At 41.8% G+C, this 18,239-nt stretch overlaps 1 protein-coding gene and 1 long non-coding RNA gene across 4 annotated transcripts in view; one reads left to right on the top strand and one right to left on the bottom strand.

The window, feature by feature from the left end:
• DPP6 (dipeptidyl peptidase like 6) overlaps positions 1-18,239 on the bottom strand; it is an 853,145-nt gene that overhangs the window by 799,487 nt on the left and 35,419 nt on the right. The window lies entirely within an intron of this gene.
• LOC144340030 (uncharacterized) lies at positions 3,659-10,864 on the top strand. The gene is made up of 2 exons (XR_013415724.1): positions 3,659-3,804; positions 8,839-10,864. It is a non-coding gene; the product is annotated as an uncharacterized LOC144340030 (long non-coding RNA).

Here is an 18,239-nt window from a genome sequence, read left to right as displayed (position 1 = left end):
ATCCCAGGATTCACATAGGGCACCGGATGGAACAGAATGAGAAAGGGGTTGCGTCTGAGGGGTTGGTCCAAGTGCCATGTAGATTCACCAGGGCTCACCACGGTGCCCTTCCTGCTGCTACCCCTTTCTTTATGGGTAAAGTCAGTCCTGTGTCAGGGCCAGCAGAGCATTAAAGCCAAGGAAAAACACATCTGCAGCCTCTACACCCTGCTTGCCGTGCCGTGTTTTCCTCCTTCTTTAGTTACAGTGCTATGGCTCCTGTGTCTAGAAGGTTTCTCCAAGTTGCCTAACCCCCCTCACCTGGAGTCTCTGAATTTCTGATGAGCTATGCCCTTCCCATATTTGTATTCATTCATCTTGACCTGTCTCAGATCCATTGGATTACAAGGTCTTTGGGAAAAGTAATCATAGAGAATTTATGTCTCTATTTCTAAATAACCAGGACAATGCAATGCTCTCTTAACACCTTCATCAAAGGTCTCTATCTTGATTTGGCTTAGAAATAAATGCTGGCCGGGTGTGGTGGCTCACGCCTGTAATCTCAGCACTTTGGGAGGCCGAGGTGGGCGGATCACGAGGTCAGGAGTTTGAGATGAGCCTGGCCAACATGGTGAAACCCTGTCTCACTAAAAACACAAAAAATTAGCCAGGCATGATGGTGGCACCTGTAATCCCAGCTACTTGGGAGGCTGAGGCAGAAGAACCGCTTGAACCCGGGAAGTAGAGGTTGCAGTGAGCCAAGATCGTGCCATTGCACTCCAGCCTGGGTGACAGTATGAGACTCTATAAAGGAAGGGAAGGGAAGGGAGGGAAGGGAAGGGAGGGCAGGGGAGGGGAGGGGAGGGGAGGGGAGGGGGAGGGAGGGGGAGGGAGGGGAAGGAAAGGGAAGGGCAAAAAGAAGAAAGAAAAGAAAAGGAAATGAAAAGAAAAGAAAGGAAAGAAAGAAATACTAAGCATACTAGGAAAGTTAAAGTTGCAATAGAAAGCCATGGCTTCTTTTTTAACTCTCAATTTTTTATGACATTGTTTCAGGGTCAGTTTCTCAATTCCCCTCTGCCTTAACTTCTGGGGCTACATAAACAACAACAACATCACAATTCCAGAAAACAAGGAGCACAACAAAGAACTTACTATGTTCGTTCAGCAAACTTTAAAAACGTATTAGGTATCATATATTTTCTGAAAATAATAGACGTTAAAAAGAAGTGTAAAATGCTAACTATCTAGTTGGCAAGATGCAGTAATGACTAATCACTATTTAAGAGATGTCGGGAGTCAGTGAATGGTAAAGGCCCATTGAGTACAAGAGGTGACAGTTTTCAGTTCAGACGAGGTAGATATTGCTGCAGAATGTCCGGAAAAGCTTGAGAGTGGAGATGGAGTATTCTTTGGGATGGCAAAGAAGTTGAGAATTAGATAAAATGAAATATAAAAGAACATTCCAGATGGAGAAACTGTACCACCCAGCGTGTGAACTAAGTCAGTGACTGCTAAATGCCTGTCCACGGATTGCTGGTCTTTAATGAAGCTCACATGTATTAGGCAGGCAGAGAGCACAGCCCTTCCCAGAGTTTTTTGTTTTTTGTTTTAATTTTTTATTCTTTCCCTTTCTTACTCTAGGGATAATGAAGCTCTTCTGAATCTGTGGCAAAATTAAAACAAAAGAAAAAGAGATACAGTAAGGTTTTGTAAAGGCATCTTTTCAAAATTAAAGAACCATGATATTTGTTCTGAAAATGTTTTTCCCACTTTTTGATGTTCAAATGTCCTTCTGCTTATGAAATTACGGTGACAGAAATGGCAGTTGGTATTTTTTTCAAGCTACATCATAAATTGGTATTAGGTTAGATCACCTCTCTCCATGTCCCATTAAAAAAGAAATGCTGGCATCTCCTCACTACCAGCGGGCCTGCAGTCAGGGAGTGTGTGTTTGCGCGATGAGGCTGGAAAGGTGGCTTGGTTCCGCCCATGAACATTTAGACCAAGGCTTCCCTTCTCGTGCTAGAATTATAGAAATGCCTTTGAGAAAAATGTGACATGATGAAAACAGAGTCTGGGAGACACACACAGTCTCCTTAGAAAATATCACTTGCAGATAAATCTTCTTGAGAAGCCTTGTAAGTCAAACAAGTGGCGTATATTTGTTCTTTTCAATGTTATTTTTACCAATCTCCTCCTGCTAAATAGAAACCAGCATCCCTCTTCATTCTTCTCAGTGGGCAGAAAACAAGCTCGGGTGCCAACTTTGGCACCCTCTGGTGCTTCAAAAAGCCCTGAGCTGTGTTCTAAGGCCTGAGTTAAAGTCTCACCTCCAGTATGTTTTCTAGCTGAAGGACAAATTCGGTTTCTCCAGCTTCAAATGGGAGAGAATCAGATGGTAGACTCTGCACAGAAAAGTATATTTAAACTCCAAGCACCTTATGAATTATACTAGGTTTCCTGGTACCCCTCAGAACACTGCTCCTTCTCACTTCTAGCCCCCAAGGCTTAGGTGAACCTCACAATTCATAAGGCAGCTGTTCTCCCATTTCCCACATATCCTCTCAATACCTGTGATTGAAGAAGAACATGGAAATATCCATGCCTATCTTAATGGATGAAGCTAACTGCACCAAGAGATTGGAGCCTGTCCCAGGAACACGCTGGAGGCACTGCATGGAACCTGGGATTGGCTGTTCCCTCCTCAGGACTCTTATAGGAAGATGCCTTGGGCATGCATGGCTGGTGAGAAAACAAGAGATCCGTATTCTCTTCTTTTTCCTTTATTTGAAACAGCTGAAGCTAAGTCCCTGGTGCTGTCCCCATACCCATCTATACCTAGACCTCAGTCATGCTGAAGATAAGTGGTGCTCAGCATTTTGAGCTGTGGCTTAGGGTATTAAAAAATAAAAGGAAGAGAAGGGAAGAGGGCATGATAGAGGCTTGGGTGACCAGGAACCAGAGACTAAGAGGTGGGTAGAGGGGATGGTAACGCTATTCTCCTCCAGAACTTCCATGTCTATAGGCCTCTTTCATTTCCTGGTACCTGAAGAGAGATAAGCAAGAGGAGGAAAGACGCTGGGTATGCTGTGCAGAGTCTGACAGCCTGAGTGGCTGGGCTATTTCTTCTGCAAGGAGGGCTTCCATGGCCTCATCCCTTAGAACAGGTAGTCAAAATCAGGCCCATGTAGCAGCCCAGTGCACTGGAAAGAAGCATGAGAACCAACTCCTCACTGATCAAACTAATCAGTTAAAAGATAGGCACAGTCTGGGCATGGTGGCTCACGCCTGTAATCCCAGCACTTTGGGAGGTCGAGGTGGGCAGATCATGAGGTCAGGAGATCGAGACCATTCTGGTTAACATGGTGAAATCCCGTCTCCACTAAAAATATACAAAAAAATTAGCCGGGTGTGGTGGCGGGCACCTGTAGTCCCAGCTACACTGGCGGCTGAGGCAGGACAATGGCGTGAACCCAGGAGGCAGTGCAGGGGCCTTTGAAAACAGTATGCTGAGAATAGATAGGGCTCAAGGACAGTATCTCCAATTGAACTTTTAATGAACTCCCGTAGGCGCCAAGAAGGCGGGCAGATAAGGAAGAGCATAGAAACAAGGAATTGAGTAGAAGGTTACATGTGGGAAAAGAAAGTTTGTTTTGCATTGCATTCTTTCTGCTGACGTGGGGTTTATGGAGTATAAATAAAGTGAGGCGGAGGCTCTGAGTGCAGCCGCCATGTTCTCTGTCTTTGTCTTTTGCGTGTTCTTTCATTCTCCACCACCCCCGGCACGGACCCCAACAAGTGGTGCAGCGAGCAGGGTCAGCACGGGTGAGTAGGGGAGAACAAGAAGGGGAACCCCCTAGGGGCGGGTAAGGCCCAGATATTGTTAAGGGGAACCTTCTTAAGCTTTCATTATGGGGAATTCCATCTCTCTGGCCTCAGAATATTTATGGCTGTTTCAAGGACTGTTGCTGTCTATAGGAGTAGAAGTGAAAGAAAAAGACTTTGAAGTGATTGTTTGCCCATGTTGAACAACATTGTTACTGGTTTCAGTATCAGACTAAAGTGCAGCTGAATCGCAGAGAATGGTTACAGGTAGTAAAAACTCTGCTTAGAGCTCTCCAGTTAGGGGATATTATGCCTCTAAAATTGTGGACCTTGTGTGACTCTATCACTCAGACATTAGAGTTACTTGAGACTGATTCAGAGTGTGGTAATGTAGCCACAGGAGGAAAGGTATCTGAGGATTTGGGGAAAAAAAAAAATCTGAAATGGAGCCCATTTGTGCCAGGATAACAGAGGATGGTGGGGGGGGGGGGTAGCAAAAGGGGGAGAAGAGAAAAAGCCAGCTCTTCCTTCTTCTAAGGGAAATTCTGACATGCAGTGTATAATGGAAATGCTTCAACAAATATTACAGATATATTCTTCTAATTCACGTTTGCGAGCTTTCCCTGTTTCTTTTCCTTCTGCCCTGTTAAAAGAGGATTTTCCAGAGCCTCCAACCCCCCGGCTTCCTTATCTTTACCTTTGTTTGGCAAAGTTGAAGCCCTGTTCACATCAGACATACCTTAAATTTATACTAAACACCTGTTTAATATGTCAAAACCAGTGTATATGTATATCTTGTTGTTTGTTAAAATATTATGAGTATTTCAATAGTCAATAAATAAGCACATTAATATTAACTATTAATATTAATATAGTATTAATAACCCCAGCTAGGAAATTGTTATGTTATAGGGGTGCATCTGTTCCACCAATTTACACTCCAAACAGAAGTTGAGTATTCGAGCTGCTTAACACATTAACTACCTCTTGATATTTTCTGTGTTTTTAAATTTTAACCATTGTATTGTGTATGTAATGATTCTCAATTTGGTATTAATATATATATATTTCCTAGTGAGTAATGATGTTAGACATATAGGTTTATTGTCATTTCTTTGTTCTGCTACTTTTGGTTGGGTTATTTGCCTTTTCTTATTAATATGTTGAGATTCTTTATATTTGGGGATATGAGTATTATTATATATTATATATACTTTTAATTAAAAAAAAATTTTAAGGAGCTGGATCTGTTTCCAATTATTTGTGCTTCTTTTGCTCCTAATGCTCAGTTTTCAAATGGTGGCAATAATGTCCAATTTAATGCCTTACAAATTAAATTTTTAAAAAGAAATGAAAGCTGCCATTTCTAACTATGGACCTCAATCTCCTTTTATCCTTGGTCTTCTTGATATTTTTTCATCAGAAAATTTGATAATTCCTATAGACTGGAAGACTTTGGGGAAGGCTTTTCTTGATCGTTCTCAGTGGTTACAATTGCACAGCTGGTAAATGAACAAGGCACATGTACAGGCTAGGAAAAATGTTATGTGTTATCCCCCTGGACCCACTGAGGAACAACTCACAGGCATGGGCCAGTATGCAACTCTTAATGCTCAGGCTGGTCTAGATGATGTTGCCCTTACTCAAATCAAGACTTTGTTTTTAAGGGCCGGAAATAAGGTAGAGATAACAGGAAAATGTTTCCTTTCCTCTGTGAAGATTTTACAGGGCACAAATGAACTATTTCCAGATTTCGTAGCCCGTCTTCAGGATGCTGTCTTCAAAATTGTGGGTGCTGGCCTTGCTTCAAAAATTTTGTTACAAACATTGTCTTTTAAAAATGCTTATGCTGACTTAAAAATTGTTAAAATCGTTAAAGGCCAATGGGGCCAATTTAGATAAATATATTAAAACTTGTGTTAGTGTTGGAGGGGCTATTTATAATGCTCAATTATTCGCTGGAGCTTTGTCTAAAGCCTTAAAAGGAAATAACAAACAAGGTGTTTGCTTTCAGTGTGATAAACCTAGACATTTCAAAAAAGAATGTCATAAAAATTGAACACTTTTATCCCTCAAGGCAGAAAGCTGCCTTCAGAGGTGTACAAATGTTGTGGTAAAGGTCGACATTGGACAAATAAATGTCGTTCCAAAACTGATAAAAGTGGAAATTTACTGTCTTCTCTCCTGGGAAACGGGAGCCGGGGCCCACAGGCTTGGGGCCTCAACAATTACAATACAAGTCTACTACAATATTCAGTGAGCAATGGCCTACAACATTAAGGAATAAATTCAAGTCCTCCTTAAGGATCCCACACCTTACCCCAGTTTCTCAGCTTTATGCGGCAACTAAGCAGAGCGCCACTGCTGACTTAGCTATTACTCAGCCTTATACTTTGTCTCCTAATAGAGGAGTATATAAATTAGCTATTAGAGTGTGTGGCCCTTTGCCAAAAGGACATGATATTACTAATAAAATTCTTATTTTGGTACAAGTTTCACAATTTATACGCCTAGAGGCAGGGGAACGTATTCTCAATAGAGAGGGTTTGGTAGCACAGAAAAAACTGTTTTTTGGGAAACTTTAGTTTCTAATCAAAAGCCTTATGTTCATTGCACATTAATGGAATAGTTTTAAAAGAGTTAATTGATACGGGGGTAAATATGTCTATCATTTGTTTAAATTATTGGCCTATACAATGGGAAAAAAGACAAGTTTCAGTTATACTCACTGGCTTGGGTCCTGCTTCTGTGGTTTATCAAAACATAGAACCTTTAACCTGTGTCGGTCCTAAAGGTCAAGTGTTTTTTTATATTATTCCTATTAATATTAATCTTTGGGGACAAAATCTTTCATAACAATTTGGTGCTTTTTTAAACATTTTTCATATTTCCTCAGCTGTCAAAAATATGATGTTCAAAATGGGCTACAATCCTTTAAACTCATAGCCACTGTTCACCAGCCTCAAGTTTTATAATTAAAGTGTAAAACGACCACTCCTCTTTAGGTGAAACAGTGGCCATTATCTAAAGAAATACTTAGGATTTTAAAAGAGTAAGTCAAAAAACAAATGGCCGAGAGGAATCTAAAGCCACGTACTTCTGCATGGAATTCCCGTCTTTGTCTTGTTCTTAAAGCTATAAATGTTTACATTCAACCTAGGGAAAGTTTACAGCCCGGTCTTCCTAATCCTGCCCTTATCCCACAAAGTTAAAACCAGAGAAAAGCAGCAAGATGCTTTTGTATCATTACAAACTCAGCTTTCTTTCTACTCACTTAATATTGCCACAGAAAAAATTTAACTGGATTTTCTTATTCAATATTTAGGTTATACCTTGGGGACACAAAATATTCGACCCCAAAAAATTCAAATTCGACGTGATCATTTAAAAACATTAAATGATTTTCAAAAGCTTCTAGGAGACACTAATTGGATGCGTCCGGTTTTAGGAATACCAACATATCAGTTATAACATCTTTTTTCTATTCTAGAAGGAGACAGTCACTTGGACAACTCACGCCATTTAACTCCTTTGGCTTTACAGGAACTCCAGCTTGTTGAAGAGCAACTTCAAAAGGCCCTTCCTTTTGTTTATTTTATACTTTACCTTCTCCCACAGGAATGATTCATCAAACTAGTCGACCACTAAAATGGATCTTTTTGTCCAATAAAATATCTAAACGCTTGGCTACTTATATCGATCGTTTAGCTGAACTGATCATCAAAGGACGGCATCACTGTTGACAACATTGGGGAGGAGATCCTTCCTTAATTATCTCTCAATTCACTCATAATCAGATCACTTATCTTCTTGCAACTTCTGATTCTTGGTAAGTTGCTTGCGCTTCTTTTGTTGGACAATTTTCTACCCAATATCCTAAGTCTCCGATCTTTTCATTTTTTAGGCAACATTCTGTGTTGCCTTTCTCACCAATTTCTGTATTTCCTGTTCAAGGTCCTACCTTTTTTACTGATGCTAGTAGCAATGATAAGGTTGGATATTGGAGTGTTCATCAATCTCGAGTTACGGTTTATCCTTATCCCTCGGTGCAACAGGGAAAACTGTTTGCTATTCTCATGGTCTTACTTGATTTCCCTACTACTGGTTGTAACATTGTTAGTGATTCTCAATACGCCGTTTATGTTACTTCTTACATTTCTCAGGCCACTTTACCTCTTTGTGCTACTTCTTCTCTTCAAAAACTCTTTTCCTTGTTATCTTCTACTTTGAGCCAACGTCGAGCTCCTTTATTCATCACTCATCTTCGTTCTCATTCTCAACTTCCTGGACCATTAGTTCATGGTAATACTCAGATTGATTCACTTTTAATAGGCCACCTACATGCTGCAGAACAAAAATATACTCTACATCACACTAATAGTTCTGGCCTTCAACGACGGTTTCAACGACGGTTTCATTTAACTTATAAACGAGCTCGTTCTCTTATTCAAGCTTGTCCTTCCTGTGCTCCTTTGAGCATTCCATCCTTCCATCCTGGGGTTAATCCACGAGGTGTCCCTTCCTTTGGACGATTAAAATGTTCATCATACCATTGATACCTTTTCTCATTTCTGTTTTTACTCATCTCTTAACTTGTTTCGCCATCATGGGCATTCCTCTTATACTTAAAACTAATCATGCCCCTGCCTATGTCTCTTGTAAATTACAAGTTTTCTTACAGCAATACAATATTCAACATATCATCGGTATCCCGGGCAACAGTCAAAGTCAAGCCATCATTGAGCGCACAAATTTAACTTTAAAAACTTAACTATTAAAACAAAACAAAAAGGGGGAAAATGAGCCCCCCAGAAACCAGATTTTGAAACCAGATTTTGAAGGTTCTTTTTACCTTAATTTTTTTGAATCAATGGAGACAATTGCAAGATTCCGCTGCCGTAACCCATCTTTCCTCACCTCCCTCGGTGATAGTCCCCGCTGACAGTTTAAAGCTTTGTTATCCTAATGAAGAAGGTAAGTATGTTCAAGGGCAAGTTCTAAAACAGGGACGGGGCTATGCTCTTGTCCTTACAGGGAGCGGACCTGAGTGGTTTCCTACAAGATGATTGAAACCCTGTTGAAAAGAAAACTGGATTCAGCATGCATTTCTTCCTTTGTTGGATGTGCCTCGGCGGGGGACTTATTTCTCTTAGTGAGGCTTTGTATGAATATTGGACTTATATTCCCTTTCCGCCATTGTATCAGGGAGTCGCCTGGGAGGAGGCGGAAATTAAGGTTTTCACCAATGACACTACTTGGATGCCATCCCCCTATATAGACAAGGACAATATAGAACGGGAAATGGGAATTATAAACAACACATATCAATTTGGAGTGGAAGGACTTCCAATATGTATGGGAAATAGTTCTCATTGTCTCCGAAAATCGCATGAAGCCTGGGCTGTTTGTTATAATCATAGTCATGTGGTTGCTAATACTGTTATTATTGTAACTAGAAGTTTTTAATATAATCATACTGTATATAGTAATGAAACTATTCCTAGTTCTTTACTTTTTTTGTCCTATTCTAGAGGTTTCTCCTAATATTGAGGTGCTGGAGTGACAACAATGTCGGGGAACTAAACCCCGGATTTTATTAGAATGCAATGGAATGTAAATAACTGATTGGAGTGTGCACGGTGATTTTCAAATAAAATTTAGTCACATACCTTTGAATTGACACTGGGTAAATAAAAGTATTGCTGCTAACAGTAATGAAACCTTGGTATGGCGTGAAGGAGGCCTGAAGTACAGAGTCATCTTTGGAAGTTGTTAGCTGCAGGCGATGCCATTAGCACTTTTGTGGGGAATATGTCCCTTAATCTTTCTAACCCAACTAACTCCTTTCATACTCAGTTATATCGAAATACCTCCTGATATATTATTGCTTGTGTCCGTAAGCCCTACCTATTATTAGCAGGGAATTTGACATGGGATAATGATACGGGGATTGTTAATTGTACAGATATGTGTACATTTTTGTCTTGCCTCAATCATTCCTGGTGGCACAACTTTACTGGGGATATTAATATCCTCAGGGCTCGTAAGGAAATTTGGCTACCTGTTAACCTTACGTGACCATGGGGGGCATCACCTCTTGAAACTTATATTTGGACTTCTCTCCAGCGAACCCGCCGTGCCTTGGGACTTATAATTGCCTCGGTGATGAGTCTTGTTGCCATCGCCTCCACTGCAACCGTAGCAGGACTCGTTCTTCATCAAAGCATACAAAATGCTGAATTTGTGCAGCAATGGCACGAGCAATCTCACCGGTTATGGCTTCAACAACAAAACATTTATTCTCAACTTGCTGAAAGATTGGACAACATGGAGCAAGCATTGACATGGCTTGGAGATCAGCTCACTGTACTCAGTACTCGGATAACACTACAATGTGATTGGAACTCCACTCAATTTTGTGTAACGCCTGTACCTTTTAACATCTCTCAAAATTGGACCATAATCTGAAAATTATTAGTAGGCCATAAAAATATTAGTTTGGACATCCCAGAGCTCACTCAGAACATTTCCGAAGCATTTCTACAACAATTACATGTGTTGTCCAGAACCGTAACCCTGCAAGAGCTAGGTCAGCGCCTTGCTGCCTTTAACCCATGAACCCAGATGAAAACATGGATTTCTACAATCTCCGGAAGTATATTGTTTTGGGCACTTGAATTGGGTCTACTTCTTTTGGTGATCCGATGCTCCCTCCATCGCCTCCAAAAACAAAAGAAAACACAGGAACAAATATAGGCTACCTTTTTAGGATTGAGGCAAAACAAAACAAAAAGGGGGAAATGCAGGGGCCTTTGAAAACAGTATGCTGAGAATAGATAGGGCTCAAGGACAGTATCTCCAATTGAACTTTTAATGAACTCCCGTAGGCGCCAAGAAGGCGGGCAGATAAGGAAGAGCATAGAAACAAGGAATTGAGTAGAAGGTTACATGTGGGAAAAGAAAGTTTGTTTTGCATTGCATTCTTTCTGCTGACGTGGGGTTTATGGAGTATAAATAAAGTGAGGCGGAGGCTCTGAGTGCGGCCGCCATGTTCTCTGTGTGTCTTTGTCTTTTGTGTGTTCTTTCATTCTACACCACCCCTGGCATGGACCCCAACAAGGCAGAGCTTGCAGTGAGCTGAGATTACACCACTGCACTCCAGCCTGGGTGACAGAGCAAGACTTCATCTCAAAAAAAAAAAAAAAAAAAAAAGAAAAGAAAAAGAAAAAGAAAAGATAGGCACACACAGCACCATCCTTTAATACTCCTCAAGGTTTGTGGAGGCTGACTTTCATTAGGGGACTTCTAGGTGGCAGCAGGACCAGCATTAGCAAACTTGATTCTATCAGCCTTGAAATGGAAACTAAGCCGTTATGCTGCCTCTGAGAGTGGAGGAAGGGGTGAGGGTCCACAGGTGGTGGTTACCTAAGAAGGGAATGGCAATTAATGCTTAGTGGCCCCTCCTGTGAGCCAGGACTTTCTGTACTTCATGTCATTTAATGGAACTGGGGGTGTTCTTTCCATTCCTGAAATGATTGTGTTGTTGAAATTAGGTGACTTCTTGCTATTCCTCACTGGAATAACTGGGATTTGACCCTCAGAGGTATTACTCCAGAAGCCACGCTTTCCTCACCATCACATAAGCTCCGTGTTTGACACTGGATCAATTTTCCAGTCTTCCCTGGATTTCGTTTTCTCCTCTATAAATTTGGATGTAGGGAGAATATCAAAACAACCCCTAGGATAAAATGGCTCTGAAGATGAATGTAGAAGAGATATAAAAGGACTTCTGCAGAGTTCTACAACTCAGACAGGTGAAAGTATACATTGAATAAGGTTTATTTATTCATTTATTTATTCAGCCGTGGTCAAGGGCCAAATGCTATGTGACTCTTTAGGGGGATTGGCTCCAACCCTTGAGCACTATCTCCCACAGACAATGAACCCCACCGTTCCTGTGCTGTTGTGTTCACACGCAGAGTAAGGTTCTAAGAGGGCTGAATTCCTCCAACCAGACCACCCAGTCCGAGACAGTCTCTGATGTTTTGCGGAGAAAGGTCACTCAAGTTGATTTCTAATATTAAGCAGTAGGGAGATGTCCCCAAGAAAAAGATGGCCCCAGGAAGCCTTCAGTAATGACCTTAAAGTAAACATCTATTTTCCATCACATACACTCAATTGCCACAGGATCCATAACATACAACCTTATTTGCTAACATCAGGAGCTGTCACTTTCTATAACAAACTAGAACTGCAGAAAGACACATTCTCATTTACAATTAGCACTTGGCATTGAAACACACTTTCTGGAGGTTTTGACATGTCTTTAAATGGCAGCTCTAGCAGATATGTTTCTCCCCAGGTAGTAACAAGCTATTACCATGCTCTTGACGTCCCTTGATTTTCTCTCCTACCCACATGAATCCCACCACGGATCATGAATCAACGCTTGCCCTTCCTAGAAGCCTTCACTGCCCAGCCTACTCCACGCCACAGTGACCGCTCCCTCCTGCATCTTCTAATGGCACAGGTGGCAGGGAGGGAGCAGAGGTAAGGGTGACTACATGTCCTTATTTTGTTAGGAGCATTCTGGTAGTGTATGTCTGTTGTTTTAGTGTTATTATTAATAGCACATCTACTCTCAAAAGTATGTCAATACTCAGGAAAATGTTACATGGTTTTCCATGGCACAGTGAATCCACCCTGTAGGCATCAGAGTCTAAGGTGTTGCAAAGGCTTGGCCCTTTCTACATTCTTGTGCACTGATCATAGTATACAGGGAAGAGAGACACAATGCTTCAAACTGCTACCAAGCACACTCATCCCCCACAGTGGGCCTCACTACAGGGCCTTTGCCACTCCATCCTGCTCTCTGCCCTGGCATACTGGCTCATTTGGACTAACTTCAGCTGATCAGGGGCTAGGTCATGCTAAGTGGCTCAAGCCTCCATCAACACCCTCTTTCCTTTTCTTTCTTTTTTTAATACCCTAAGCCATAGCTCAAAATTCTGACAACTGCTTATTTGCAACATTTCCAAGATCTAGGTATAGATGGATGTAGAAACATCTCAAGGGATTTAGCTTCAACTGTTTTATATACAGAGAGCAGAAGGGAATATACATCTCACGTTTTCTCAGCAGCCAGGCACGCCCAAGGCATCATCTTCCCATTAGAGCCCTAATGAGGGGATGGCCAATCCCAGGTTCCATGCAGACCTCGTAGTCTGTTCCTGGAACTGGCTTCAACCAGTTAGCTTCATCCATCAAGACGGGCATGGATATTTCCACTGCATGTTTCAATTGCAGGTATTGAGAAGACATGCAGGAAATGGGAAAGAGCTGCCTTATACTTTGCGAGGTTTACCTTGTGTTCCATGAAAGGGGAACTTACAGACGGAGGTATGGTCTTGGGTGGCACCAAGACAGGTAGATCTCTGCACTCTTACTCCCAGACCCAAAGCTTATATACCATAGGAAAAAGCATATGTGCTCCAGCAAGACCATTAAAGGCAATCCTCTAGCACAGGCAGGAATGGTATATGTGTCATAGCCTGTAATTTGTGCAATAACATCAAGGTCGCTTTGGTCTAAGGGCAGGATGCATGGCGAGTACACATTCTTACATAAGAGAAGTAAATAAAGTAGAATTCTTGGAGGGATTCCCAGGACTGGGGTTAATCAGAAGTCAACATGGTGAATTAGTGTCCGAGATGTCACTGTCAACCCCACACCTAGATCTTGGATGCTGATTAAGTAGGAACCTGGGAGCAGGATTAGAGTCAACGGCCAATCTTCTCCCAAGTTCCTACTTCACTTAGACCAAGGGATGCGCTGGAGGCAAATGAGATAGGGTCAGAGTATTCACAGCCCACTTCCTGCTTTGGGTCCTCTTGACTTGCCCGTATGTTCCTTCTTCATGCAAGGTGGCCTTTTTCATAAAATGTTCCACTCCTGGCTTCCGATGACAGCTCCTGCACATCCCCCAGCCTGCACTATCTCGTGTGGCTTCCCAGCTCCCAACTTTCAAATTGTATTTGGTGCCTTTCTTAAACTTCCTTGAAGTCTCCTTATTTGGGAGTCCCTTCCATTTCTCTAGGACCCTGACTGACGCACTGTATCACACACCGGATTCATTCTCCAGGTCTTATGCTTGCAACACAATTTCTAAGTCCCAGAGACCGACTGTGTAATTATGCAATTGTAAAGACTAGAGCAGAGCAGGGCAAGAATAGGCAGCGTAGGTGGGCCAGGAACATCAAAGGATCCATCTGGGCATGAGGGATCCTGCAGAGGAGCAAGGAAGTCCAGACTCTGATTGTCAGAACAGTCTGCCATGGTCACCTGTCTCCTGACCCCAGCCCACTCTCGTTTTCCAGCCTCTGCCCACCACACTTCCCCAGCACACCCTCCCCGCCCTGGCCCACTAGTCTCTTACCTACCTCACAGAGGCCATCCTTGTTCCTTCCACCCATTATCACCCATCTCTACATCCCCAGAATCACTCACTCTAGAATCCTTCCAGTGAGAACCGCAGGCTCCACCTGGCCTCTCGTTTTGACCATTCTTGGGTTTTCCAGGTGAACCTCCTCCCTTCAATATCTCCCACCCTTCATTTGTGCAGTATTTAATTTTTCTCCACAGGTCCCAAAGGCTGATTTCCTGCGAGCGAAGGTCACCTGATGTGTCTTTTTCACAAATCCCTGCTGAACAGGTAGCAGGTGCCCAATAGAACTTTGTGAGTTGGCAGTCTAAGGGCAACTACCCTCAAAACAGCTAATGTAGCAATTTTACGGGAGTGGAAATGGAGTCGTGTGGAAAGAGGGCCAGGTACATTTTTTTGAGATGGAGTCTAGCTCTGTCCCCCAGGCTGGAGTGCAGTGGTGCGATCTTGGCTCACTGCAACCTCTGACTCCCTGGTTCAAGCAATTCTCCTGCCTCAGCCTCCCAAGTAGCTGGGATTATGGGCACACACCACAATGCCCGGCTAATTTTTTTTATTTTTAGTAGAAACTGAGTTTCACCATGTTGTCCAGGATGGTCTCCATCTCCTTATCTCGTGATCCACCTGCTTTGGCCTCCCAAAGTGCGAGGATTACAGGCATGAGCCACCACACCTGGCCCAGGCACTTTTTTTTTTTTTTAAAGGAAAAGAATGTATTTTCACTTCTGTTGAGATACCCTCAATGTTTTGAATTTAAAAAGAAAATCTACAATCATTTTGGAAGGAAAATAGAATACAGTATGTTTTATAAATCATTTTTGATGAATTTGTTTCTCCAAAATTAAAGTCTAAAACCAGGTGGCTTTCCTTGATTCCAATGCTTTTCATATTCTTTCGTGTGTCAAGTGAAAACACAGTTGCTATGGCAACCACTCATTATTTTTCAGGAGCTGGCTAGATATTTTAACAACAACAACAAAAAATCCCCAAACCTTTCTACTCTACAAATAGTCTTAATTTATATCCTACAGTGATTTCCAATTTTTACAATTCCTTCACTAAGTGCTTTTCTGAGCTCTAACAAGCCTAACTAACACACAACTTTGTTATTAAATGAGCTTGGAAATAACTCCATTGCTGGCTCTCTCCCCATATTGCTCATCATCTAAGAGACTTTCAAAATTTTCTGACATTTTGGAATCTTGCTTCATCCTCACAGGGAAAGATATATGTGAGTTTAGCAGTGCCTTAAAATGGTTGTGTGTGTGTGTGTGTGTGTGTGAACATATGCACTGAAGTTTGAAAGTTGTAATATAAATTAAGAAAACAAATATTCTTTAAACATTCTATATTAAGCCCTTTTTCTGTGCATTTTTCAGAATCTCACTGTGGTGCTAGAATTTCTGAAGGATTCAAGGAAAACAGATGACAACACAACTACCTTCAGCACACTTAATATCTGCTCGGAAAAAACAAATTAAAACATGAAAGAGATGATATATAAAATACAGTCCTGAATGCATCCACACGGAACTTACAGAAAGAGTTGAGATTATGAAGGAAGTAGACACTGTCAGAAATACCTAAGTTTAGAGAGGATACTTCTACAACCAGGGTTTTGTGAAAGAATAAATAACAGAAGAATTATATCTATAATCTATCGGCCGGGAGCAGTAGCTCATGCCTGTAATCCCGACACTTTGGGAGGCCAAGGAGGGTGGATCATGAGGTCAAGAGATCGAAACCATCCTGGCCAACAAGGTGAAACCCCGTCTCTACTAAAAATACAAAAATTAGCTGGGCATGGTGATGCGTGCCTGTAGTCCAGCTACTTGGGAGGCTGTGGCAGGAGAATTGCTTGAACCCAGGAGGTGGATGTTGCAGTGAGCCGAGATCGTGCCAAGGCACTCTAGCCTGGTAACAGAGTGAGACTCTGTCTCAATAATAATAATAATAATAATAATAATAATAATAATAAAATCTATAATCTATTTAAGGTTCTCAACAGAGCCATTCTACCTCCTAGGAAGCATTTTTGAAATGAGGAGAGTTTTTCAGTTGTCACAATGAATCCCAGACTTCACTGACATTTGAGGTAGAGGCCAGGGGGCTGGACACCCTGCAATGGGTGGAGATCCTGCACGGTGAGAAGTGTAGGTGCCCCACACCCTAGTTTTCAACAGACTCACTGGAATAAATCCACAGAATTATAAATCAGGAGTACTTCAGTACATAAAGATACTAAAAGTTTTTATGGGATGAAAAATCAAGGGTGCAGGGATTCAGGACAAGCTAGTTCCAGAGATGGACGCTGGCTTCTTCATTCTACACGTTGTGTCTATTATTGAGTATTCTGTCTATAGAGTATTGTGTCTAGTGAGTATTTTATAACTCACAATCACTACACAACAGTGCAACAATGCAAAGGCATTTTAAACCACCTTAGTCAAATAGGAACATTCTTAGAAGCAAACACTATTTTTAGTGCAAACACATGAAACACAGAGGTCTTAATAAAGTTTATCAAAAGCATTGTTTTAAAACATTTTATAGTGTTTCCTATATGCTTAACAATTATCGCACCATAAGAAGCAATCTACATGGTAAAAGTTAAGTATTGAAATTATTTCCTGGAGGGAGGAATCTGTGGTTTTTCGGTCCTTTTCTGACACTGCCCCCGGGATCTTATCATACAACTTCTCTAAAGACCTATTTCGGTTTCTGTTTCAAAGAGCTGTATTCCTCATTAAGTATCAGAGGTTACAGTGTCCAAGGCATTATTAAGCACTGGAGACTGAAGGTACACCTTGCCAGGTGATAGAATCCCAGGGACACTTCATGTCCCCATCCATGTCATAATGGAGGAAATTTGTCTCACACCAAGCTTAAAAAGAAGACCTCGGTCAATCTGTGACCCACCTTGGTACGCATCCTGTACCTCAAATGGAGTTGACTCCATTTTCTTTTCATTCACAAAATAAAGCTAATCTATTATTACTTAATCTCAGGCTTTATTCTAAGGTTCTTCTGTATTATCTGCTCTTCCCTTTTCCTATCTTTTTTATATGGAACTATTTCTGGTCTGTTTTTTTTTTTTTTTTTTTTTTTTTTTTTTTTTTGAGACGGAGTCTCGCTGTGTCGCCCAGGCTGGAGTGCAGTGGCCGGATCTCAGCTCACTGCAAGCTCCGCCTCCTGGGTTTACACCATTCTCCTGCCTCAGCCTCCCGAGTAGCTGGGACTACAGGCGCCCGCCACCTCACCTGGCTAGTTTTTTGTATTTTTTAGTAGAGACGGGGTTTCACCGTGTTAGCCAGGATGGTCTCGAACTCCTGACCTCGTGATCCGCCCGTCTCGGCCTCCCAAAGTGCTGGGATTACAGGCTTGAGCCACCGCGCCCAGCCTCTGGTCTGTTTTTAAAAAATTATTTATTTATTTTTGTGATGGAGTTTCACCCTTGTCGCCCAGGCTGGAGTGCAATGCCGCAATCTCGGCTCACTGCAACCTCTGCCTCCCGGGTTCAAGAGATTCTCCTGCCTCAGCCTCCCAAATAGCTGGGATTACAGGCACCCACCACCGTGCATGGTTAATGTTTGTATTTTTAGTAGAGAAAGTGTTTCACCATATTGGAGAGGCTTGTCTTGAACTCCTGACCTCAGGCAATCCACCTGCCTTGGCCTCCCAAAGTGCTGGGATTACAGGTGTGAGGCACCGCACCTGGCCTCTAAAAAAAAAAAAAAGTTTTAAACCCAGTTTTAGTCTTTACACATAGGAAGAAGCTTCTGAATTCATCACAGATGTTAGTGCCCTAGCTGCAGATCACCTGGCAAGCAGGACCTGAGCAGTGACAAGCTGAAGGACATATAACTTAATTATAAATTCACTCCTTTATTTAGCCTATATATTGAAACTTTTTAAGTGGTATATGCACATAAGTTTTATCACCTATGAATTGAACTTAAATTAGGAAAGGAGCATTAAAATAATTTGCCAAAAT

This window comes from Macaca mulatta, chromosome 3, assembly GCF_049350105.2.
Source record: "Macaca mulatta isolate MMU2019108-1 chromosome 3, T2T-MMU8v2.0, whole genome shotgun sequence".
In the NCBI taxonomy this organism is placed as follows: domain Eukaryota; kingdom Metazoa; phylum Chordata; class Mammalia; order Primates; family Cercopithecidae; genus Macaca; species Macaca mulatta.
The sequence above is the reverse complement of the archived record's forward strand: the minus strand, read 5'-3'. Positions and strand labels throughout refer to the sequence as shown.